This window comes from Micromys minutus, assembly GCF_963924665.1.
Source record: "Micromys minutus genome assembly, chromosome: 26".
NCBI lineage: Eukaryota > Metazoa > Chordata > Mammalia > Rodentia > Muridae > Micromys > Micromys minutus.
Genome location: NC_137961.1, coordinates 27,079,522 through 27,103,234, shown reverse-complemented (window position 1 = coordinate 27,103,234; position 23,713 = coordinate 27,079,522). Strand labels below are relative to the sequence as shown.

Sequence of the window (23,713 nt, the reverse complement as noted above, 5' to 3'; positions counted from 1 at the left end):
TTGAAAACAGTTCTATTTTAGGGGACAGGGATATGGGGGTGTCACCTATGTCAGCAAGGGTTGAGTTTTCTTTTTTTTTCTTCTGTGTCTTTGCTCTGTTACAAACTGGAAGATGAAGTAGCTTTTCTTACCCCATCCAGGGAACTTTCGCTTCTTAGACATCAGGATGACTATATAGACAAGTGTGGTGGTGCACACCTTTAATCTCTGCTCCCTGGAGGCAGAGGGAGGTGGATATCTGTGAATCCAGGTTAGCCTGGTCTACGTTGCAAATTTCAGGCCATTCAGGTTTACTTTTTGAGACCTTGTGTCAAAAAAAAATGATTTTGTGAGAAATTTGCCTTGAGGCTGGGATACAGATAATGCCAAACCAATGCATTATGGTATATCTGAGAAAAGTGCAAAGGTGACCTTCTCAAGCTGCGGAGTTCAGATTAGACTCGAGCATAGAAGAACCTGGCATATGGTGGTATCAGTGAAAGCATGGCTTTTCAGTTTTTTCGTTGGGACTGATCATTATGAAGTATCAGTGATGGTTTTAACCTATACATATATATATTCATATGTGATATGAATTATATAAAATTATATAATATATGAATATATGGTATGTATCATATATAAAGTGTGTGTACATATATACACTTTTATCTGTGTAGGAACACACACATGTACGTGCACACACTGCACACTGACAGTTGATTATAAGTTTAGCTGGTTGTAGTAAGCATAGTATAAAATTAAGGTATTTTAAGTGTCTGACAATTGCTGCTGTCTTGGAGAGAAATTTGGAGTACGGTGTGGGAGTGATGAATGACTACTGCTAAGTGTAACAGTGTGTGTGTTCCTCCTACACACAGTTCTGAGTACAGCCTTCTCAAAGTCATCCCACAAATTCCATCCAGGAAGTGTTGAAGAAAAGTCAGAATTTCCCCCAATGCTAATAGTTCCTCTGAACACGTGCACACTCTTCCTATGTCTTCACAAATGCATGGCTCACGAGCATACGCTTGACTTTGTGCTCACTGGCAACCATTCTTCCTCTGTGTATACACTGCTCACAAATTGCTTGAGCAAGACTCGGGATGGGTTGAGGTCCTTGCAGTCACAAACAGTTGCTGGGATTGCAGCAGAGAAGAGCTATGGAACAGAGGTAAGAGGCCTTGCTCTAGAAACCATCACAGGAATGATCTGCGAGAGAAGGAGAAAAAACAAACCCAAGAAAACACTTTTACTTCAGGAGTGTGTAAGAAGATGGTTCCTGGTTTTTGGCCTCCTCTGTCTTACTTTCTCATATTTCTGACCAATCTGGAATAGAAGGGACATGAGAAAGACGAGAGAGATGGGGGGTGGTGGTGGTACTATACCTCATTTCCATATAGAAAAGTGCTCACTCACAGAAACAGGAAGGTATTGTTTTAAGACAGACAGACAGACAGACAAAATCCTCCATCTAGATAGTGAAGAATACCAAGACTAGTTTATGAAGGAAATAGTGCTAGGAAGTAAGACAGCTAACCCAATAGCTATAGAATAACTTCTAGGACCTGAGTAATTTTGTGCCAGCATACAAGCAAGTAGAATTCAGGGCCACAGGTTAACTGTTGAGCATTCTGGCTGTGAAGTCAACAGTGGGTGCCAACTAATGTCATGGATACGTTGTGTTCAGGGTACACAGAGCTCCTGGCCCTGACTTTCTGAGTTCAGGAAAGAATGTGTCTTTAAAGACACACATCCAAATTGCCTTTCTCTGATCCAGAGAATGCTTTAATATCATACGCAGTGGGAAATATTTTTGTAACTCTTCTCATTTGTAAGCCTTTTAGAAATTAATAAAAGAAATAATATTCTCACAAATGAAGAATAGTCTTATATAATGGCAATCATAAAAGACAATTCACATAAGTAAGAGTTGAAAATCAAAGGAAATTCTTCCTTAGTTCTTATGTTCTCATGTATTAAAGGATTTCTTTAACCTGATTTTTATTTGGTATTTATAAGTTCACATGTGTGTGTGTGTGTATGTGTATATGTACATGTGTGTGTGTGTGTGCATGCTTGAAACCATGCTCAAACATTTGCAAGATATTGTTGACAGTTTCTGTCCTGTAGTCATTTTTAAACAGCAACATAGATGACGTACTGAACAGGAAGCCTACTGGGAGGTACGTACGTGTAGCACTTCATTTTGATGGAAACTATATTTATTCTCCACAACAGAATACTTTTCTCTAGAGGCCTGAGCATCCAACCAGGCAGCAAAGTGATAGCAGTCTTAATTGGAACTGCTTTCCCATGGACGATTCCTTCAGGGGTAAACGTGTCACTTTGTATAGAAAAAGTCTCCATCAGATTTACTTAGGAGCCTCTTCTGCCTGTAGCACATAAAACAATTCTAGAAGAAAATTTGCCGAGGTGTGTCTATTGGGATCAGCATTAAGATTATTTAGTAGTTATTTTAGTGTTTTAATTTCAAGACCCTGTATTCCTCTGACAATACCCATCGAAGCCTGCAGGGTGGAGAGCCCCGGGGTCCTTTCAGCGGTGTCTCAGGATCTGCAGGGTACAGCCTGAATCCACATTCTAAAGGACAACATTTTTAATTTTAGAAAAAAAAACATTTTTTTCCCACGTAATTCTTGTCGCGTTTCTACATAATTGGATTTTTCTACACGGAGGCTTGAGAAGAGTGCCGTAGAGAGAAGTTCAGAATACTGTCACTTCTTATTCCTTTCCTTTTTAAAAATTCTCAAATCGTCTAAAACTCGATGTTATTTGCCTCTGGGAAGATTTTTCCTTTTTGTTATTGAAAGAAGAAGTGGAATTCTTCCTGGGCTTGAGTGAAGTTCGTGCATATTCTGTCCTGTTTCATAGAATATGTCTGCCCCTTACAAAACGTTCTACTGTGGCTTTGCATGGTAGATGCCAATGGGATTTCCATTGTTTCCCAATGTCATGTAAAATAGTTGAGCTTGGCGTGTTTTTTTTTTTTTGCTGTTCAGAAATAACAAGAATAGGTTAAAGGCCTAATCTCATGCATGCCCGTGTGTGTGCTTGTGTGTGCACATACCTGAGTGTGCTTGTGCATGTATATGTGCCCAGTGCCTGCCTGTTCCTCATGGAGAGGAGCTGGTACAGAGGAAATTGCACAGAGGAGCTGGAGAAGGGGTTTCTGTTTCCTACCCATTGTTGTGGTAAATATTAAAAAGATGGATTAACCTTTTATCCCCTTCTTTGCCGGCTTCCGAGGGGACACCTGGCACTGTGGGGATCTCTATTTTGGTGTTCCAGGGTGCCTCTAAGAACTCAGGCATGGTGTCTCCTCTGCTACTTCTGTCCTGGGTGGATAAGAGCACCCCAGCATGTTGTTTACACTCACTTCCCCTTGGTGTGTTGTTGCCAGGCCTTAGACACACACATCCCAACTCTGCAGCAGGCTTTATGCGCTCTGCCACTACACCCTTTGAATTCAATTAAGTAGTCATATCAAAGAACACACCACACCACTCTGACCCAATGGGTATAATATAATTTGCCAACCTAGGTAAGTCTTGTGATGATCTTGTACAATTCCATTCCTTATAAAGCATTCATAATAACCTTATTTATGAAGATATGTGCCAAGAGAAGCATACACATCTGCCTCCATTTTAATTCCTCCCAGAATCTCTGCCTCCTGCAATCTCTCCCACTCCTCTAGACTCTTTTGCCGCCTACCTCTGCACCATCAGATCATTTATCACCTTAACGTCAGTCTACAACCCCGTCGTCTCCCTTACTAAATTGCTCTGTGTGGCCTCATCAGAGTGTCCTCACCTTGTCCTTTACACTTTCAAGGACAGTGAAGCTACTCCTTCAGCCCACTAATGTCTGAACTATCTTTAGATGAGGAAGCGGAACTATGGGTACACCGTAGTGGTGTTTGCTGCTTTGGGGGTTCTTCTTTCTTTCACCATTCTCTATCCCTTTTCTACCATTTCAACCTCCTAATACTAGATAAGAGAGAATAAAAGGATAGAAGGAAAGAAGGCTATGTTACTATTAGACTGCTTCCCACTGATTAGGGGTGTCTACTTCCTTGGGGCAAGATTGATCTTACAGTCAGGGTAGCTAATATCTCCTCCTCCCCTGCCACCTCCTCCCTTCCTTCCTCTTTTGCTCATAATTACTTAAAAAAAATCAACCAACAGCAACCAACCAACAAGTCCTTGTGCCTCTTAGGGCCCTAGCATTTATACACCCTCTGAAAAGTCCCCAGAATTCCAAATGTCACACAATCACAGGAACTATGCCAAAATCATGCCCCTGGATAAGGAAATCAAAGTCAGTTGCTGTGGACAATCTGAAGCAGCACTATATCTTACACCTTGGATTAAAATGAAAACATATTCTTATAAAATTTCCGTGTTTTTTCAAGAAGCCAAAATTCTCATGACAGTACACTTTGGAGCTCAGATAGATGCCAGCCCAGGAGCAGAACTGACATGCTGATTTTTATTAAATCATTTTTTATAATTTTCCAGTTTTTATCCCTTTAGAGTATTTTTTTTTCTGTTTTTAAATAATGTTTTGTTTATTGTGGGGGGAATTCTATATGATGTATTTTATTATATTCCCTCCATTTCTCCATCTTCTCCCTTTCTCTCTCTTAAAAAGAAAAAGGGAAAGGAACTAAGGAAAGAAAAGGCAGAAAAAGGAAAGGAAAGGAAAACACACGAAGTCCAGTTTGTGTGGCCAGTTACTCTAGACAATGGAGCCCACCCTGGCATGTAATTGATATATCTGTCACTTCATTGAGGAATACTGACTCTCCTCCCTGCACCTATCAATTCTGTCCATCTTTGTTGGCAGTGGTAGGGCTTTGTGTCCACTTCCCGACTCCGTGATAGAATTTTGTTTAGGCTGAGGTTATATAAAGACACTATGCATGCTGTCAAACATTTGTTGGTCTATATATGAATTTTGTGTTTCTGTCCTGTTGTACCCTTAAATGTTATTTATCAAAGTTGTCCACTACCTCTGGCTCCTAAAATTTTTCTGACATCTCTTCTGCATTGATTCCTGGGATTTTACAGAAAGGTTGTGATATTTAGGGATGAGCATTTCAAAGTTTCTTATTTTCAGCATACTATCCAATAGTTAGTTTTCTATATTCATTCTTTGATGAGGGTTGAGCAGTGTATTGATTGATCTTTGAGTATAGAAATATGTCACCAGAAGTCATTTTATTGTTCTGTTCATTATATAAGCGGGTATATCTTACATATATAAGTTGGGTAGTTATTGTAATTCGAAGGGTCTGTAGCTGGGTCTGACTGATAATTTTCTTTTGTAGTAACATATATAGCACCTTCCAGCACTATGAGTTCTAGCCAGTGGTACACACACACACACACACACACACACACACACATACACACACACACTCACATGTATATACATATAAATCATGTTTATAATAACAATAATGCACTAGAGGTCAAGTTGTGGAAAAGATTATCATTCATGTGATGAGGCTGACTCATATATAGGGATGAGTATACATATATATATATACATAAATATACTTATATATGTATGTGTATATATATATATATATATTTAGCAGTATTATATTACCATTAAGTGGTGGAGAACTACTAGTTACATTGCTAATAGCTTGAAATGTTTGGGGAATCTCTGAAACTTCATTGGCCAATATCTCAAAAAGAAATAGCCCCGTTTTATGGTAGCTCCCTTGCACATCTACAAATACCAGGATTTTTTGTTTTGTTTTGTTTTTGTTTTTGTTTTCACAAAGAAGCAAAAACCACATACTGTAGAAAAGAAAATATCTTTAGCAAGTGTTCTGGTTAAACTTGATAGCTTCATATTGGCAATAAAAATATATTAGTATTTTTAAAACTGCATAAAATTCAACCTCAAATGAGTCAGGGAACTCGACATAGGACCTGATATCCTTAATCTTGCAGATGAGGAAGTAGAAAATATGCTATAATTCATTGGCATGGGAAAGGAAGTTTTGAACAGGACCCTGAAGGCTCAAGTGTTAAGACTTACAGTTAATTAATAAGTGAGGTTTTATGAAGCTAAATGTTCCTGCACAGCAAAGGACACACCACCATTCAAGCCTACAGGATAGGAAACATCTTTTGTACCAGTTATTAATCCGATAGAGGGTTAGTATCCAACGTATAAAGGACTTTTAAAAACCCTGAATATCAAGGAAGCTAAACAGTTTTTTAAAAAAAATGAAACACAAATGGCTGAGAGACACTTTTAAAGTGTTCGTGATCCTTAGCCTTTAGGATGATGTAAATTAAACCTACTTTTAGTCTTTATCTTACTCAGAATGATCAATATCAATCAAATGACAGCAGATGCTAGTGTGGGCAGATACAGGAGAATGGGACACACTCAGTACTGCTGGTGGTAGAGATCAGTACAGCCACTTTTGAAATCACTGTGAAGGGGCATCCAAAAGCTTAAAATAAATCTACCATGATACCCTGCTATATCTTTCTTGGGCATGTGCCCAAATCACTCTGTATCTTACTAGAGAGATAGGTTTGCATCATGGATGTTGCTGTTCTGTCATACTATCTAGAAGTTGCAAAGAGCCTACATGTCTATCAGTTGACGAATAGATAATGAAACGGGGCACATCCACATGACAGAGTATTATTCCACTGTTAAGAAAAGTGAAATCTGCAGGAAATGGACAGAACTAGAAAAAAATTATCCTGAATGAGGTAACTCAGACCCCAAAAGACAAATTGCATATTTTTCTCTTACATGTGGGTGTTAGCTTTTCTATTTTATGTGTGTGTGCTTCATTTAGAATATCCACGAGATTAGGTGGCTAGGTAGGGACTAGAAGAGGAGTAGGGGAATCTCTCAAGGAAGGGGTAACAGAATGTGGTGTTATAAAGAGAGGAAGGGAAACCAGAACAGAAGGATGAAGTGGGCTGAGGGAGCAAAGGGCAAGGAAGATTGGGGTGAAGTAGGAATAGGATGATTTAAATTCAAACGTCATCTTAGAGCCATTCAAATAAAACATGATTTATCCTCACCCCCCCATACAATAATGCACAGAAGGCCTTGTTGTTGAAAAGTGTACAGTTCATGAGACTTATTGAAGGAGGCACAAAACTGACTTTGGGGAGCATTGTCTTTGTTTGAGATAAGATATAGACTGAGCTGAGGGGCCTTCGTGTAGACAAAGGCTTGTGCATAGCTTTCTTTTATTTTGCCCCATTGTGAGGACACAAGGAAGAAGGGTGTGCAGGGCTCAGAGTCTTCCAGCAGTTAAGCATCAGAAATCCCTTGAGAGATGGTCATGTTTTCAGCACAGATATTAAGAAATATTAAAAAGTGGAAACCTCTTATCCCACACTAGTGCCAGCTCCCATGGGGGCCATCTGGCACTGCTGAGATCATTAACTCAGTGGCTTCATGCTGCCTCTAAGAACTCAGGTGTAGTTCATGCCACCACCCCTGTTGCTTCTGTCTAGGGTGGATACAACTGCCCTCACGTGTTTCTTTCCTTCACCACACCGTACAATCATGACTTACATCCATTAACTTATCAAAAAGATTTATATGTTAAGTCCTCAATCCACAAATCCACAATAAGCTTACAACTAGTTGACAAAGATATAAACTGCCCATCTATATGAGACAAATTAGACCCATTGAGACCCTTAGAAGTAATCATAACAATCTCATCAAGTTAGAGATGCGCCAAAAAAACCATACACATAGGCTTCCATGTTGCTTCCAGAAATCTCTGCCTCCCACCTCTCTCTCTTCCACTCCTCCAGCCTCTTTCCCCGCCTACCTCTCCACTGTCCAATCATATATTGCCTTAACATGAACCTACAGTTAACTCAAGTCATTTAATGAAAACAAAATGAGACTGGATATGTCCAAGGTATCTGTATTCCTTCTTAGCCTCAGTCAGCTTCAAGAGCCCATTGGAAGCCAAGGTGCTCGAGCTCTGATGCTGAACACCCACTACTGGAAATGAGAGGCTCCCAGCATCTCAGACGATATTTAATGAGCAGTATGGGTATGGCCCAGGGTGTTTCTAACCCTCCTTCATTACATAATCCAGGGTTGTTGCCTTTTCTCTTCACGGTGCTTGCAGCTCTCTGTAGCTCCTGTCCCCTCTGCCAGCACAGGGAAACAGAGGGTAAGTATTCCTCTTGCTCTTGGTGGTTTATTGTCAGTAGTAGGATAGAAAGCGACCATTGTTTTTTCTTGATAGCATCATCATGCATGGAAATATTTTGGCATCCAGCAACTCATAAAAGTAGATAAACACACCTGCTTAGTTGGGGTGGGTTTGTACTTCAGGACACTTATTCCCCTTGACTGTTTCAGCAGGAAGTTCTATTGTCTTGTATGTCTTAAGTACACAATTGTACTGCAGAGGGTAGATAGAACCCCTATTTGAAGTATTTCTAAACAATGATCTTTCTTGATCATTGGAATTTCTGAGTCGTGGCTGTTCCCAGGTTGTTTGCTGAAATTACCTGAGTGGAGAGTTAGCCATTTATTTCATGGCTTATGTTGGTAGCACCTTTGTTATTCTAAGAGATGTCAGCTTATTAAAGTACCTGAATTTTTCTTTGTTCACGAACAAAAGATGAGTGCCATCTAGCCTGTGGTTATATAGTTCTATTGAAATGTTCATGAGGAGAAAGATATAAACAGGAAGTTTCTTAAGAGAAAAATGTGGTCTTTGTTTTCAGATTTTCAATTCCCAGCCTCATCTATCAGATTTTAACATGAAAAGGTCTTTACTAACTTGAAATAAAACTCTTTTGTTTATTTTTCCATTAATTTATTCATGATATATTCTTATGGCTACCTCTTACTTCCTCCCAGACGCCCCTCACACAGTCCTTCCCTCCATTCCTCTCTCCTTCTCCACCCAGAAGATGGAGGTTTCCCTAAGTACCTCCCCAAACTGCTGCATCAAGTCTCAGCAGGGCTAGGTGAGGCCCGACACGGCGTCCTAGTTAGGGGAACAGGATCCACAGATAGGCAGCAGCTTTTGGGATAAAGACCAAGCTGCACATTTGCCACATATGTGCAGCCTGTAGGGACCTAGGTCCAGCCTGTGTATGCTCTTTGGTTGATGGTTCAGTCTCTGAGAGCCCCCCATGCATCCAGGTTGGTTGACTCTGTTGGCCTCCCTGTGGAGTTCCTATCCTGTTTGGGGTTTCTTGATCCTTCCCCCAGTTCTTCCATAAGACTTCCTAGCTCCATCCCAAGTTTGGCTGTGGGCCTCTATATACATTTTTGTCAGCTGCTGAGTGGAGCCTCTCAGAAGACAGTTATGGTATGTTCCTGTCTGCAAGCGTACCAGAGCATCATTAATAGTATCAGGGATTAGTTCTTGCCTATGCGATATGTCTCAAGTTAGGCCAGTTAATGGCTGGCCATTCTCTCAACCTGTGCTCCATTTTTGCCCTTGTATTTCTTGTAGTTAGGACACATTTTGGGTTTTTGGGTGGGTTGATGTCCTCATCACTCCAGTGGGGGTTCTGCCTGGCTACAGGATGTGGCTACTTTTTCACCGACCTACATACGTCACTCTACATCCTGATAAAATGACATGAGCACATGTAAAGAAGGAACACAGGGAGATAATTTTATATTTAAAATCATGTCAATACATCTATACTGCAGTGTGATTATTGTCAGAAATGAGAAATACTCACTTGTCTACATGTATGTGTCTGGGACTGTTGACTTAATCATGAATGTTTTACTGACAACACACCATATTCTTGGCACTGCACTGTCATAAAGTACTCAGTAATTCCAAGAAAAATACATTAAGGGACCTCTGCTCATCTTTTACCATGGAAGCTCGGAAAACCCGAACGCATTGTCACACAGAAAAACAGTAAAAGTGTGTTTACCGTGAGACAGTTAACTTTTGAATTTTCATCTTTAAAAGTAGAAACCTTACATGTGCATTTCTGCAGGGCCTATGAGCTTACAGCTGTAGGGAAATTCTTGATGACTGCTCTCTACATTGCCTGACATCTGGCCTTCTTTCCGGATGACTGGAGATGTCCATGTGAGTTTCCCACTTGTCGCCAAGATGGAGACACTGACATCTTTAAGAGACACTGGTTGTATTTTAGATTTTATACTGAGATCAACCGTAACATCACAAAGCAATGCTTGGGTTTTCAACAGTTTTCTCCTTTTTCCTTCTGGCGTTATTTAAAGTATTACCATGAAAAATATCCTAGACCTTAATATCTGTAGGAAAAGTTGCTGTAGATCTCTGGGTCTGTGAGAATTAGAATTACTTTAGTGATTTCACCTCTTATTTCTGTTTTCTCGTGTACATGGATATGTGGTGGATGCATGTGTCTGAACCTATGGAGGACAGTTTCTTCTCCTATCATTATCCATAAAAGTTTGCTTTTTAAACATCTCCCAATGAACCTGGAGCTCACCAATTACCCAAACTTTCTCTCCAGCGATCTCTCTCTTCTCTTGAGGGGTGGGGAAGGCGTCACTGGGTCATACGCACATGGTCACACCATCTTATACACAGGGGTGTGGGATCTGAGCTGAGGCCCTCGGGTTGCTTCAGAAATCACTTTATTCACTGATCCTCTCTTCAGTCCTCTGCTTCAGTTTTGGGGCTTACTGGTGATAGAATGAACATGGACATTGTGTGTGATCGATTATTTATTACATTATTTACATTCTTCCCTGACCTTAGATTGCTTTTTTTAAAATTAAACAACTTTATTTTCAAAACCAGAGATTAGTGTACAGATTTTAAAAGCATTTTTGCATAAAACTATATAAATATATTTTTTGTCAGTACTTGATTTTTTTTTAAAGGTTTGATAGCGTGCATTGAAATCTTACTTGTTACAATGAGCATAAAGTATACGTAAAACAAAATGTAACATGGAAATAGTCAAAGTTTTCTTGGTGTGTAAAGATTAAATGTGATGATTTTTAAATACCAAGGATTGCCACAAGGCTGAATTTTTAGCTCTTGAATTATTAATGACTTAAGGTCTAGGTGTGCCCCACTCTGAGAGCGTGCTATACACTTTTTTTTTCTAAGAAGGACCGAGGGTTCCACATTTTGCCCTTCCTTCTTTTTGAGCTTCATATGGTCTGTGAGTTGTTTGTTGGGTATTCAAAGCTTTCTGGGGCTCTGAAATTATCCAATTATCAGTGACTGCATATTATGTCTGTTCTTCTGTGACTGTGTTACCTCACTCAGGTAGATTGCTTTTAATTTCCTGTCTTCTCTGACTTTTATGTTCCTAATATTTAAATAGTTACATAAACTGGGTTATGATTGTGCTTGGCTGTATTATCAGCTCCCGGGAGGTGAGGAAAGAGAATCACAACTTCAAGATCAGTTCACTTGAGGGCAGCCTGAACTTCACAGTGACCTGCTGCCTTGCAGTACAAGTGAATGAATCAATGAAAACAAACACAACACTTATGCTGTTGTTTCCTCAACTGTCTTTCTTGGAATTGGTCGGGTATACTAATCTACAAGTGCCGGCCAGGCATGGGGAGAAAGATGCTTTACTGCAGTCCCATTTCTTTCCATCCGGGTCCTTTTTAAGAGGACTTAGAGATGTGTGATGACTTGACCCGAAGGAGAACATAGCTCCTAGAACTGCTCCTCAGTTTTTCCAAAGAAGGCTACTTGTTTGATAATGAGTTCAGAAACTTCTCCCTAAAAATGGAGTCCGTGAGCCCTCTGCTGGAGATTTAGTATTTTTACAAGATAGTCAGTATTTGTGTTCTATAATTCTAATTTTTTTTAGACAAAATGATACCAATATTTTTTTCTGATGAATAGCATAGTGCATAGGTGCCGAGCTATTTTTAGCTACTAAGTTCAAACACAGGACTTTGCACATGCTAGTTAAATACTTTTCCAGTAAGCTGTATCCATAGTCCTCAAATAGAGCTTGTCAAAAGATTTATTTTGCAAGTATTCTATTTGAGCAAAATGTCATTAAGAACATTCAAATGAAGAAAATAACTTGAATGTGCTACATTAATATCTGAATCTTTATTTATTTATTTATTTATTTATTTATTTATTTATTTATTGATGAGAATTCACTTCTTTATTGCTGACAGAATTGTCGAGGAGCAAGAGTTGTCATGGCCGGCATATGTGGTCAATATCTTGGTGTTGCAAAAGGACATCTCGCTCCAAGACAAATGGGGCAGTCCACCGATGCTCTGAAATGTTCAGGGACTGGTGTTCTGCTATTTCTTCTGTATGCAGCCCTCCCAATCTTAAACCAATTCTGCACCCTGGACACACTGAGATCCATCCATCTGTCAAGATCCTCTCTTGTTGGGCCACTGGAGGGATCGCTGCTTTGCAAAATGGACTGCAATTCCTCCAGCCGCTGACAGGTTCAACTAGGGCAGAGGAGGGGCATCTGCTCACCCAGGCTTCACATTCTCTGGCTCCCAGTGCCCTCAGCAACTGGCTCATTCTGCTCCTGCTCTGTGTCACCAGCCCTCGTGCCACCATCCTTGTCCCCATCACCCACAGGACCTGGAGCACCAGGACCAAAGTGGCCTTCTCCATTGAATTCTTCTCCTTCACCTTCTGTCCCCACTGCTCCCACTCCAGCCTGGCCCTGTGCACCTCTCTCCCCTCTCTTGCCTCAGAGAAAGCCTCCGCTTTCACGTCATGCTGTTCTTCCGAGTCTTCTTGACTCCCAGGGAGAGTAACTTGGTGACATCGTGGCTGGAACTTTGAGCCACCACAGCTGGATGTTTCCCTTTGTTTCCTCTTGTGCAACTAGGAATACGGGAGGTGATCTTGAAGGATGGCTGTTTGTCTTAACTCTCTCCGAAGTATGGTGAACTTTGTCTTCTCCTTGCCTTTTATATTCTTTGTAAGTCATAAGAACCATCTCTTAATATTTTGCTCTCCAATGAAATTCATTAACTTAGCAAATACTTAATGATGTCTTACTGTGTGTTGAGGACTTACTGAGTACTAGGGGGACTCTGAAGGGGAAAATTACACTGAATGCTTTCTTAAAGAGATATCACACAGTGAGTGGCATCAACAGATCGATGTGTGATTGCATTTTTAAAGAAATAGGATAGAAGTGGTAATTCGAATTGGGTGTCATATTAATAATTATAATAATGATAATAATAGTAATAATAATAATAATAATAATAATAAAACCATGGGAGTTTCACATCCCCAAACTGTACAATTTCAGATGAGAGACTGAGTAATCACTTGAGTTATATCATCATATTGAGTTATAGTGGTTTTCTGAACACAGTTTAAAATACTAATTTTGCTTGTCTGGCGGGTAGTTATTTTCTATGGCAGTTGAATAGGACCAGCTTCCAAGGAGCCTGTGTGTCAGAATTTTGGCATCACATGAACCAGACACCGACTTGAGAGAGAAGCAGCCTTGATTCCCACTTGTAGCACCATCTGAGGAGTCCTGCCGGAATCCAGGGGTGAGAATCACCTCTTGCTGACTGTTGCAGAAGGTCACAACCTCAGATCCGCAATCTAAACCCACAGCCTGTTCAGCCTCACTCCATAACAACTTTCTCACTTCTTCTGTCTCTTCAGACTGCCTCCAACTACCTTCCTGGAGGCAATTCACTTCCTGTGGGGATTAGGCGGAGAAGGCTGCATCTTTCTGTCATGGTGTCCTTACACATCTTTCTGTCTGTTTCTATTGTGTGTTTCCATCTTTCCCTATGGAAGGTGTGCATGCCTGAATGTGAGGGGCTGATGGTTCACCATAGGTTTGCAGTCTTTAATTCAGCCCTCCTCCCCACGATCTTTGAAGCTGTTTCTTGGTTCTCAGTTTCTTTTTTCTCTACTGCATTATCCCACAGCACACAGATACACTGTATTACTCAATCTTTTAAAAGGAAAACAAAAACCTTTTCATTTGCAAAGTGTATCACACCAACCCATCTTCTCTCAATTTTACACATCTTTCTACTCCTCAAATCTGAAGGTTTCTATCTTTTGCATTTTAGGAAAACTGTTCCTTTTTGAAACAGGGCTTCTCTTCATAGGACATCAGACAGGCTTTAAACTCAGAGATCCACCTGCCTTTGCCTTTAGAGTGCTGAGATTAAAGGTGTGCACCAGTGTGGGGCAATTGCCGGGTGGTGAAGGATACCCTGATTCTTGGTGAAGATAAGTGAAGCTCCAGAGGACCCTAAGGGACAGTAGGAAGCTTCCCAGTCTCCTGAGAAGTCAGGCCCCTTTACTCAGCCATAAGCACCAGACAGCCCCCTGTAAAGTGATGTTGGTCACTCCACAAAGTCCCTCCTCTGCAGGTGAGGATGTGACCACACTCAGGACAGAAGCAGGACCACCCACAAATATGTAGAAAAGGTTTTTCCAAGCCCTCAGGCCAAGCCAATATGAACATCTGTTGTCAGACTCTGAAGCATCTCAAACACTGTGTGTGTGTGTGTGTGTGTGTGTGTATATATATATATATATATATATATATATATATATATATATATATATATATATATATATATGTTCAAAAGTAAAGGTGTGCAAGAATCATTCCGTCATCTGAGAGCTTCTGTCATAAGAGCTGTAAACACCACCGTTTGGGAAGAGGTTCCCTCTCCCGAAGCATCCTGAACCCTGCTCCGGAGCCTCTCACTGGCTCAATTCAGCCTAGTTTGGCACTTCGGCAGCAGCAGAAACCGAGACAGAACTGGTTTCCCTGCCTGAGACTTCCCCTCTTCGCCTGAACCCATATGCCTAGCTGGATCCAGCAGCAGAGGCAGCGGAAGCCACTCCTGTCCCTGACCAGGGGTCTCTGTGTGGGGCCCAGGCCCAAAGTCTCACATACCACCATACCCCCAGCTTGAGAAACCATTCTAAATAGACACAGACATTGGCAAATCCAAGCCAAATGGTATCTCTTACAGCATCTCAGCTACAGGGAGGACAGCTGAACAGTCTCCACCAAAGCCTTTCTCTCTGGGCTTTCAGAACACATGCTTGGCTCATGATTCCAACCATCCCAGACCCATATCTCAATTTTTTATAGGTCTTTGTTTTCTCCTTCTCTCTCACGTTGGATCCCTCAAGCATCCAAACTGGCCTGCATACGCTAGCTAGCTTCCTTGCTAATATCATGCAGACCTTCTTTACTTACTACAATATTGTGCTACTGATACAGCCCTCAAACTTCCTTTACAACAAATATCAGCAAATATTTTCTGTAAGAGGGCAGATAATGCAGATTGGGTTTCACAAGCCATGCCATCGCTACTTTGAGCCTCCTGTTGTAACTCACAAACTGCCAGAGACAGATCAAATCCCTTTGCACTGAAATTTTAATTTCACATATCACAATATATTTCCCAACATTGGTGGTGTTTTGATTATTTTAAAATAATAAAATTATTCTTAAAATCTAATACTCTCAACAGTGAAATACATGGGCATCAAGTGTACAAGGTCTATACAATTTCAACTTCAAAACTCTCGTGAAAGAGGTTAAGAAGGTCTCTGTTCAGAGAAAAGGAGACTAGCTTTTGTCAAAAAAGCAGCTCTTTACAACTTGATTACAGATTCAATGCATACAAACTAAATTTCAGAAGGATATTTAAAGGAGCTAAACAAACTGACTACAATACTCAGATGAAGTAGCAAAAGACCAATAATTGCCAAAATGGTACTGAAGGAGAACACAGTTGGACCACTGACAATTCTCCACTGTGTGGACAAGACCGTACAGTTGATCAGTGGGACAGAATCTCTATTCTGAAACAGACCACATCAACAAAACTGATGGATCATCAGTGGGGGAAGAAATAAAGTGCAGTAGAGGGAATATCTGTTTCAGTAATGATGCTGGCTCAACTGGACATCCACCTGCAATCAAGTCTGTGCATGGGTCTCCACAAATATAAGGCACAAGCCTAAAAAACCATACCCTAGAAAAGCAAGAAAGTAATCTTCTTTCAACTAACCCAACTAACATAAACATAACTCCACCTCTAACAACAAAAAATAGCAGGACCACTCCTGGGTATATACCCAAAAGATGCTTCAACATATACCAAGGACACAGGTTCTACTATCTTCATAGCAGTCTTATTTTTAATATCCAGAATCTGGAAAGAACCCAGATTTTCTTCAGCAGAGGAATGAATACAGAAAATATGGTAAATTTACACAATGGAGTACTACTCAGCTCTTAGAAACAATGATTTTATGAAATTCTTAGGCAAATGAATGGAATGAGAAAATATCATCCTGAGTGAGGTAACTCAATCACAAAACACACACACACACACACACACACACGACACACACCACACAAACACACACACACACACACACACACACACACACACACACACACACACATATGCTATACACTCACTGATAAATGGATAAATAAATAAATATTAGCCCCAAAGCTTGGATTACCCAAGATAGAGTCACAGACCACATAAAGCTCAAGAAAAAAAAATAGACCAAACTGCAGATGCTTCATTCCTTCTTAGAAGGGAAACAAAAATATTCACAGGAGGAAATACTGAGACAAAGTTTGAAGCAGAGACTGAAGCAAGGACAATCCAGAGATTACCCCACATGGAGATCCAGCCCATGTACAGCCACCAAACCCAGACAAAATGGCTGATGCTAAGAAGTTTATGCTGACAGAAGCCTGATACAGCTGTCTCCTGAGAGGCTCTGCCAGATCATGACAAATACAGCCAACCATTGAACTGACAACGGGGTCCCCAATGGAGGAAACAGAGAAAGAATTGAAGGAGCTGAAGGGGTTTACAACCCCAAAAGAACAACAATATCAACCCACGAGAGCTCCTAGGGATTAAACCACTATCCAATGAGTATACATGGAAGGACCCATGGCTCCAGCTTGCGTATGTAGCTAAAAATGGTCTTGTTGGGTATTGCTGGGGAAAAAAAGCCCTTGGTTCTGCCAGTGCTTGATGTCTCGGTGTAGGAGAACGTCAGGGTAGGGAGATGGGAGGGGGTGAGTGGGTGCGTGGACAGGGGAACAGCCTTATAGAAGCAGGGGGATAGAGGGATTTGTGGAGGAGAAACTGGGAAAGGGGATAACATTTGAAATATAATTAAAATATATCCAATAAAAAAAGGAAGTGGGGGGAGAAAATTCTCAGGACCTGTTTATAATATAGGTGACATTTTTCTATAGGTAACTGTATGTATGACAAAAACATTTTCAGATTCTGTTAGTGTGTGTGTGTGTGTGTGTGTGTGTGTGTGCACGCACATGCACACAGAGTGCCACAAGCATGCACATATCAGATCTAAGAGGCCAGGGTTTTCACATTAGTGCTGGACTCAGAATTATGGTGGAAGTACTTCTAAACAGTGAGCCATCTCTGCAGCCCAGACAAAAGGTTTTTAAAGACACAAAAATGTGGTCTTTGATAACCTGTATTTCACTGGAATTTAACATTTTTTTTGTTCTACAAAAGACAGTATCAAGAGAATAAAAATATAATTTACAGTTTGGAGAAAATATTTATGAAAGTATAATAGAATATCATTTGAAATATGCAAACAACTCAAAAAAGTTCCGTAGTACAAAAAGAAGTACTCCAGCGGCCTCAGGTGTTACCAATGAAGGCAGGAGGTGAATAAACACATGGGAAGATGGTCCTGTATTTCATTAGGCAAATGCAAACCAAAACAAGGGCTGACAGCTGTCTGACACCTCGTAACACACTGTGTCCACATGCAAAGCCTGACAACACTAAAAGCTTACGAGGACGGAGAGTGCAGAAACTCATTCGTGGCTGGTGAGAAGTCAAAGTGGCAGCATCCCTGAAGAAGAGAAGTTGGCAGATTATTAAAAAAATAAGACAAGACATTATCTTCCTGCCCATTCATTCATTCATTCATTCATCATTCTCTCTCTCTCTCTCTCTCTCTCTCTCTCTCTCTCTCTCTCTCTCTCACTCTCTCTCTCTCACTCTCTCTCTCTCTCTCTCTTCCTCTCTGTCCCCCCTCTCCCTCCCTATATCTCCTCTATATAAAGAGAGATATTTTATATATATATATATGTGTATATATATATATATATATATATATATATATATATATATATATATGTTCAATATGGTTCTATAGGTTATGGTAAGTGTGCCATTCTGTGGGAAATGTTGATATGGGAATGTTATACATGTGTAGAAAAAGGATGTATATGAGAATTCTATTTTTTTAAGATTTATTTATTTATTTGATGTATATGAATACACTGTAGCTGTCTTCAGACATACCAGAAGAGGGCATTGGATTCCATTACAGATGGTTGTGAGCCACCATGTGGTTGCTGGGAATTGAATTCAGGACCTTTGGAAGAGCAGTCAGTGTTCTTACCAGCCCAAGAACTCCATTTTTGATAAATTTTCTACAGGCATAACTGCTTTAAAAATAACCCAGTAATTAAATATAAGAAGAAATATTAACACTTCACCCATAAGCTATAGAAATACATGTGACTAGAAAGATGTGGTTGTCTTTTGCCACCTGGGTGCACATGTTTTTGATTCCTGGTTGTTTATATAGATGGCACATCACAGACCTCACAGACCTCAAAACTCAACTTTTGACCTTCCAAACCATTATGTCCTGGGTTTTACTCTAGTAACAACTAAACTCTAAGAACCACGGTAACAAGGGTGTATATTTGGGTAGCGGTGGGTATCTCCACAGAGTCTAGAAAGATGCCTACAATTCTGGAAATAGAAAAGATGAGCTGTTGAATGGGTGGGTTGCTTTGCCTTTAGCTTCCCCGTTTTCATATGGTGGTGCAATCCACTTGCAAAGGGAAGAAGTAGAAAATGATACTCTGAGAAGGGGAGATGGCAGGAATGAAATGTCCACACTGTATCTTTAGGATAGTAGATAGTGTGGAAACACTCCAAAAAGTTACATTTACTTTTCATGAAGTTAATAATAGAAACATTTTTACTCTATAAGCTAGGCCAGTCATTTTTCTAAGCACTTTATGTAGGTTCCACATTCCCTGCCCCCCATCCACAAACTCTGATTGTATATTTCTTTATGAGATGATGCTGAGAACAAAATGTCAGTGGCTTACCTTACTTCCTTGGCAAACTCAAAAGATGTGTTTTTATCCTCATCCTTTACAAAGCTCACACAAGGAATTTCCCAAACGAGGACAGGATTGTATGTGGATGATCCGTTTGCACACTGGGGCTCATTTCTCCGACATCTGCAATGAAATTAGACAGCTTCAATCCCGAGCTCCCTCAGCAGTGCTCTGTGTGCAGTGCTGTCTTTACATTAGTCACACCACGGACTTAATAATTGCATTCAGCTCTGTCTTCTCCCTCCATTCAGTACTCATCAGTGTCATTAAGTCACCCCTACACTTGAAAATCGGTGCCAAGGGGGCTGGAGAGATGATTCTGCAGTTAGGAGCACTGGCTTCTTGCCAGAGGACCAAGGTTTGGTTTTCAACGCTCGGATGGGGGCAAACTACCATTAGAGAATGAACAATGCCCTCTTCTGGCCTCTGCAGCACTGCACACACACTGTCAGCAGACACACATGCAGGCAAAAGATCTGTACACAAAAAATAAAATAAAAGCAATTCCTTTGGGAAAAAGAAGGAAAGAAAATTGGCATCAACCCTATTCATTAAGAGACCGCCAATCTTTACATGCCAGTAGTTGAAAGTCAGGGTTTTCTCTCTGGTTTTGCTTTCACGTTGTGGAGAATTTGCCTCTATTATGAAGCTGGCCCTGTTACGGAGAATCCGCCCCTGTGTTACGGAGCTGGCTATATTATGGAGAATCCGGGTTCCGTGATAAAGCTCTGAGGGATGGAATGTACCATCTTCACTGTATTTGAAAAGATACTGGTTATTAAGTAGGTCTTAATAATTAATCTCGCTTTTCTTCTAACCTATAATGACCTTCATGTTTCATTATACTTTAATTTGCTACAACTGCTTCTTTCCCTTACAGTTAGAAACCATCAAAAATGTATTCTGCTTTTTCAAATAATTAGCCACATTTGTAAAGGTGATGTAAGTATGTATAATTTATCTTTACATTCTGTTCAATAATGCATCTTATTAATTTAAACATAATGAAGAAAACCATGTTGGAAATGACTAGCTGACAATCCTATTAATCTCAAGGCCTTGAATTGCCGGGATAATTCTAATGAAGAAGGGGCTATAAGAAATGGAACTTTCTTTAAGCTATGGAAAGACCACATTTTTTCATATTCATCTGCAGGGTTTTTTAATTAAACCTGCCACTCCCAGCCAATAGCTCCTCCAGGATCACATGTGCACTGAAATGCCACACCACTCCAATGGCATTGGGCTTTTCTTGCTTCACTTAAACACTGAGCTCCAGTACTTGCCCTGTTCACTCTTCTGTTTGTTCCAACACAGCACGACACACATGCATTGCCTGTTGCACCTACAGACCTTCTTATGGGGCAGATCGTGTTGTCAGGACCCATAAACCAGTGAGACTCACTTGGAAAGTAAGTCCTTAGGTTTTCTTATTCCTCATTCCAATTGCAGTTAAAGCTCCAGTATGTCTGACAGAGGTCACAAGGAACAGAGAATCATTTTGCTTTAAACAAGGGTGCCACCTTGTGGATAAACAACCTTTAGTAAAACAATATTAAAGCCAAAAAGTACATTTTGTTTTATGTCCCGCCTATATGACTTTTTGTACATAGAAATGCTTCATGCAAAAACGCTTTGTATGCGTTCACTACCTGACTAGTAGACTGATGTATGCTGGTTTTGTTAAGTTTACCTGGTGCCTTCTAAGTTCAGATTGTGTTAAGTTGACAGTTTTCGATGACAATGAGTTTCAAATTTTTCAAGAGGAACTGTCCTTACATATTCTGATGTTAGACCACATCTAACTGAAATTTCAGTAGTCCTTGTGCTCAAAAGGTGATTATTTTCATAGATGCACTTGCAAACCTTAGTTGTCTGGGCTTAATGTTATCACACCTCTAGCCTGCTGTGTTCACGACATCAAAAGACGGCAAACTAATACCTTCCTAAACAAGCAAGGAGGTCATTCCTTCTAGAACTAAAGTTACACATGTTTTGAAGGTACCAACTCAGTTATTCACAGACAGAGAGAAGGCTGTACTGAAACTTCCCATAGGCGTGCAAAGACATTTTTTTACCCAAAGCTAATCCAGGATCAAGGCTGGGAGGAGGGAGATGAATGATTGAACCACATGGAGTTTGTGTGCTACCCCTGCTTAGAATTGTCAGGCATGACTGGCTTTCCCAGCACCTATTAGATGCTCCAAGCAAGGCCCTGTGCAGAATTGTAACAAGTCCCATCTTATTCCTTTTTTACAACTTTGTAGCTCTGTCTTCTGCCTAAAGATGCTGTAAGGGCAGGTGCATGAGCCTTCCCTTGTAGATGGTTTAAGTTAAATCTGTACAACCAACTCCACTCAAGTCGTTGACCAAATGAGAAGAGGCATTCCAGAACCCTTTCTGTCAGGATGGCAGTTGCTCCTCTTTATTGCCGAGTTCTCATGTCAAAATGTTTAGGAATCTGTCACCTTCTAGTTAACTTGTGGATTTAAACTCTAGGGTTTTGTCACATTTCCCGTACAGCACTACAACCCATGGGGCTTTGTCCTGGATACTGGGCTAGAGCAAAGAAGGAAAGAAGAGCAGAAACACCTACAGAAAAGCAGGGACTGGGAAGAATGTGCCTGCTCTGGTAGAGCACACCTACTATGCAACAGAACCTAGGAACTTTAACACTTTTACCAGGGACAGCGCAAGAGGAGGGGTTAGCTAGTCTAGGTAAGGAGATTCTGTGGGTGAGGAGTCAAGTTTTAATCATCTGACTGAAGGAAGCTATAGTCACCAGGTTTTGCTCATACTGCCAACATTTTCACTGAGACTAGAAGAAGGTTTTCCCATCCCTCTGATCTCAAGCCCTATGGAAGATTGTGGCACTCTTGTGGGGCTGAAACACTGGGGTCCTTAACAAGACCATGCCCACATTAAAAACACACATTCACTCAGGACTTTATTAACTCTTTCCACACTTACTCAGGGCTTCTTCAGGTCTCCACAACCCAGTGTCACCTGGCTCACAGCCACTGAGTAAGTCTTACCTCGTTAGCCAAAATAAGAGAGGCGTCTTAGCATTTGGGAACAGGGATCATAGAGCATCTTTGTTCCAGTGACACTGCTTATGAGGACAGTCCTTGAGCTTGACTCAAGTTATAGGGTTGTCATTTACCCCCGATAGCACTGGTTTCTCACAGCCAAGTAGCTTCTCCGTATTCTAGGTGGAGGTCAAGTGTGGGTGGATAGTGGAGAGAGAATTATAAATTGTCCATATGACATTTGGCTCCACCTATACAGACTCCTGATGGCCTCAAACCCTTCTTAGAAATCTGAAGGAGCCTCAGCTCTGTCCCAACTGGAACAGGTGAACATCACTGAGAAGCTCATGTTGGCCTTTTCAAAAGTTTTTTCCTCTGCTACAGGATTCCATGACACTTGGTCTTACCTTTCTTGCATTTTTCTCTATCACTTTGTGTTGTTCACATCTGTGTGATTTTGTCTGTGGCAAACTCCTCTAGACTGCTAAACACTGTAGATATGTCCAGGCACATAGATCAGGCCCATTCTAAGGGCATGCTCCCAGCCCTCCGGGGACTTACCTCCCTTCATGTAGGTTGATCTCAAACATCGTGCAGTCTGTTAGAATGCCAGACTAAATGTGGATGCCTATAGTTTCTGGAGGATCTGAAGTTGGTTTTGGCTAGTGTTTTATCACAGCAAAGGGGGAACAAACTAGAAAGTTGTGTACTATAAAGTGTTTGAGGCCCTGTTTTGAAGAGTTTTATTGGCCAGTTGTTTAAGAAGATCCCAGATTCAGTATAATGTAAGGCACAGCGAGTTGAACTTTAGCTTATTTTTGCACAAGTGCAGCAGAGACATAGACACAAAATGGTATCAGGGCTTAACTGCGAAGGTGCTGCATAGTAATGCCTACACCTGCTACTTGTTTCTATTAAGTGAAGGCCAGTTTTCCTGGCAGAGTACTCTCTGGCACCCTTCTAAAGAACTTGGGGAAATTTCTATGCTAAAGTTTCTTTTTAAAAAATCTTATAATTGAGGAAATTCAAGAAATCATCAGATCCTACTACAAAAACTTATACTCCACAAAGTTGGAAAATCTGGAGGAAATGGATGAATTCCTAGACAGATACAAGATACTAAAGTTAAACCAGGACCAGGTAAACCATCTAAATAATGCCATAACACCTAAAGAAATAGAAGAAGTCATCAAAAGCCTCCCAACCAAAAGAATCCCAGGTCCAGAAGGGTTCAGTGCAGAATTTAATCACACATTTATTGCGGACATAACACCAATACTCTCCAAACTATTCCACAAGATAGAATCAGATGGAATACTACCTAACTCATTTTTTGAGGCTACAATAACCCTCGTTCCTAAACCACACAAAGACCCTACATGGAAAATGAACTTCAGACCAATCTCACTTATGAACATTGATGCAAAAATACTCAACAAAATCCTTGCAAACCGAATCCAAGAACACATCAAAACTATCATTCATCATGACCAAGTAGGCTTCATCCCT

The 23,713-nt window shown here is 40.6% G+C and overlaps 1 protein-coding gene and 1 pseudogene across 6 annotated transcripts in view; one reads left to right on the top strand and one right to left on the bottom strand.

The window, feature by feature from the left end:
- KLHL32 (kelch like family member 32) overlaps positions 1–23,713 on the top strand; it is a gene marked incomplete at its 3' end in the record, with an annotated part of 175,979 nt that overhangs the window by 53,043 nt on the left and 99,223 nt on the right. The gene's annotated exons all lie outside the window — the stretch shown is intronic.
- Positions 12,198–22,794, bottom strand: LOC308437379 (homeobox protein Rhox5-like; annotated as a pseudogene). The gene is made up of 3 exons: positions 22,766–22,794; positions 19,164–19,298; positions 12,198–12,835 (listed from the first exon to the last, which is right to left on the bottom strand). The product of its transcript is annotated as a homeobox protein Rhox5-like (transcript).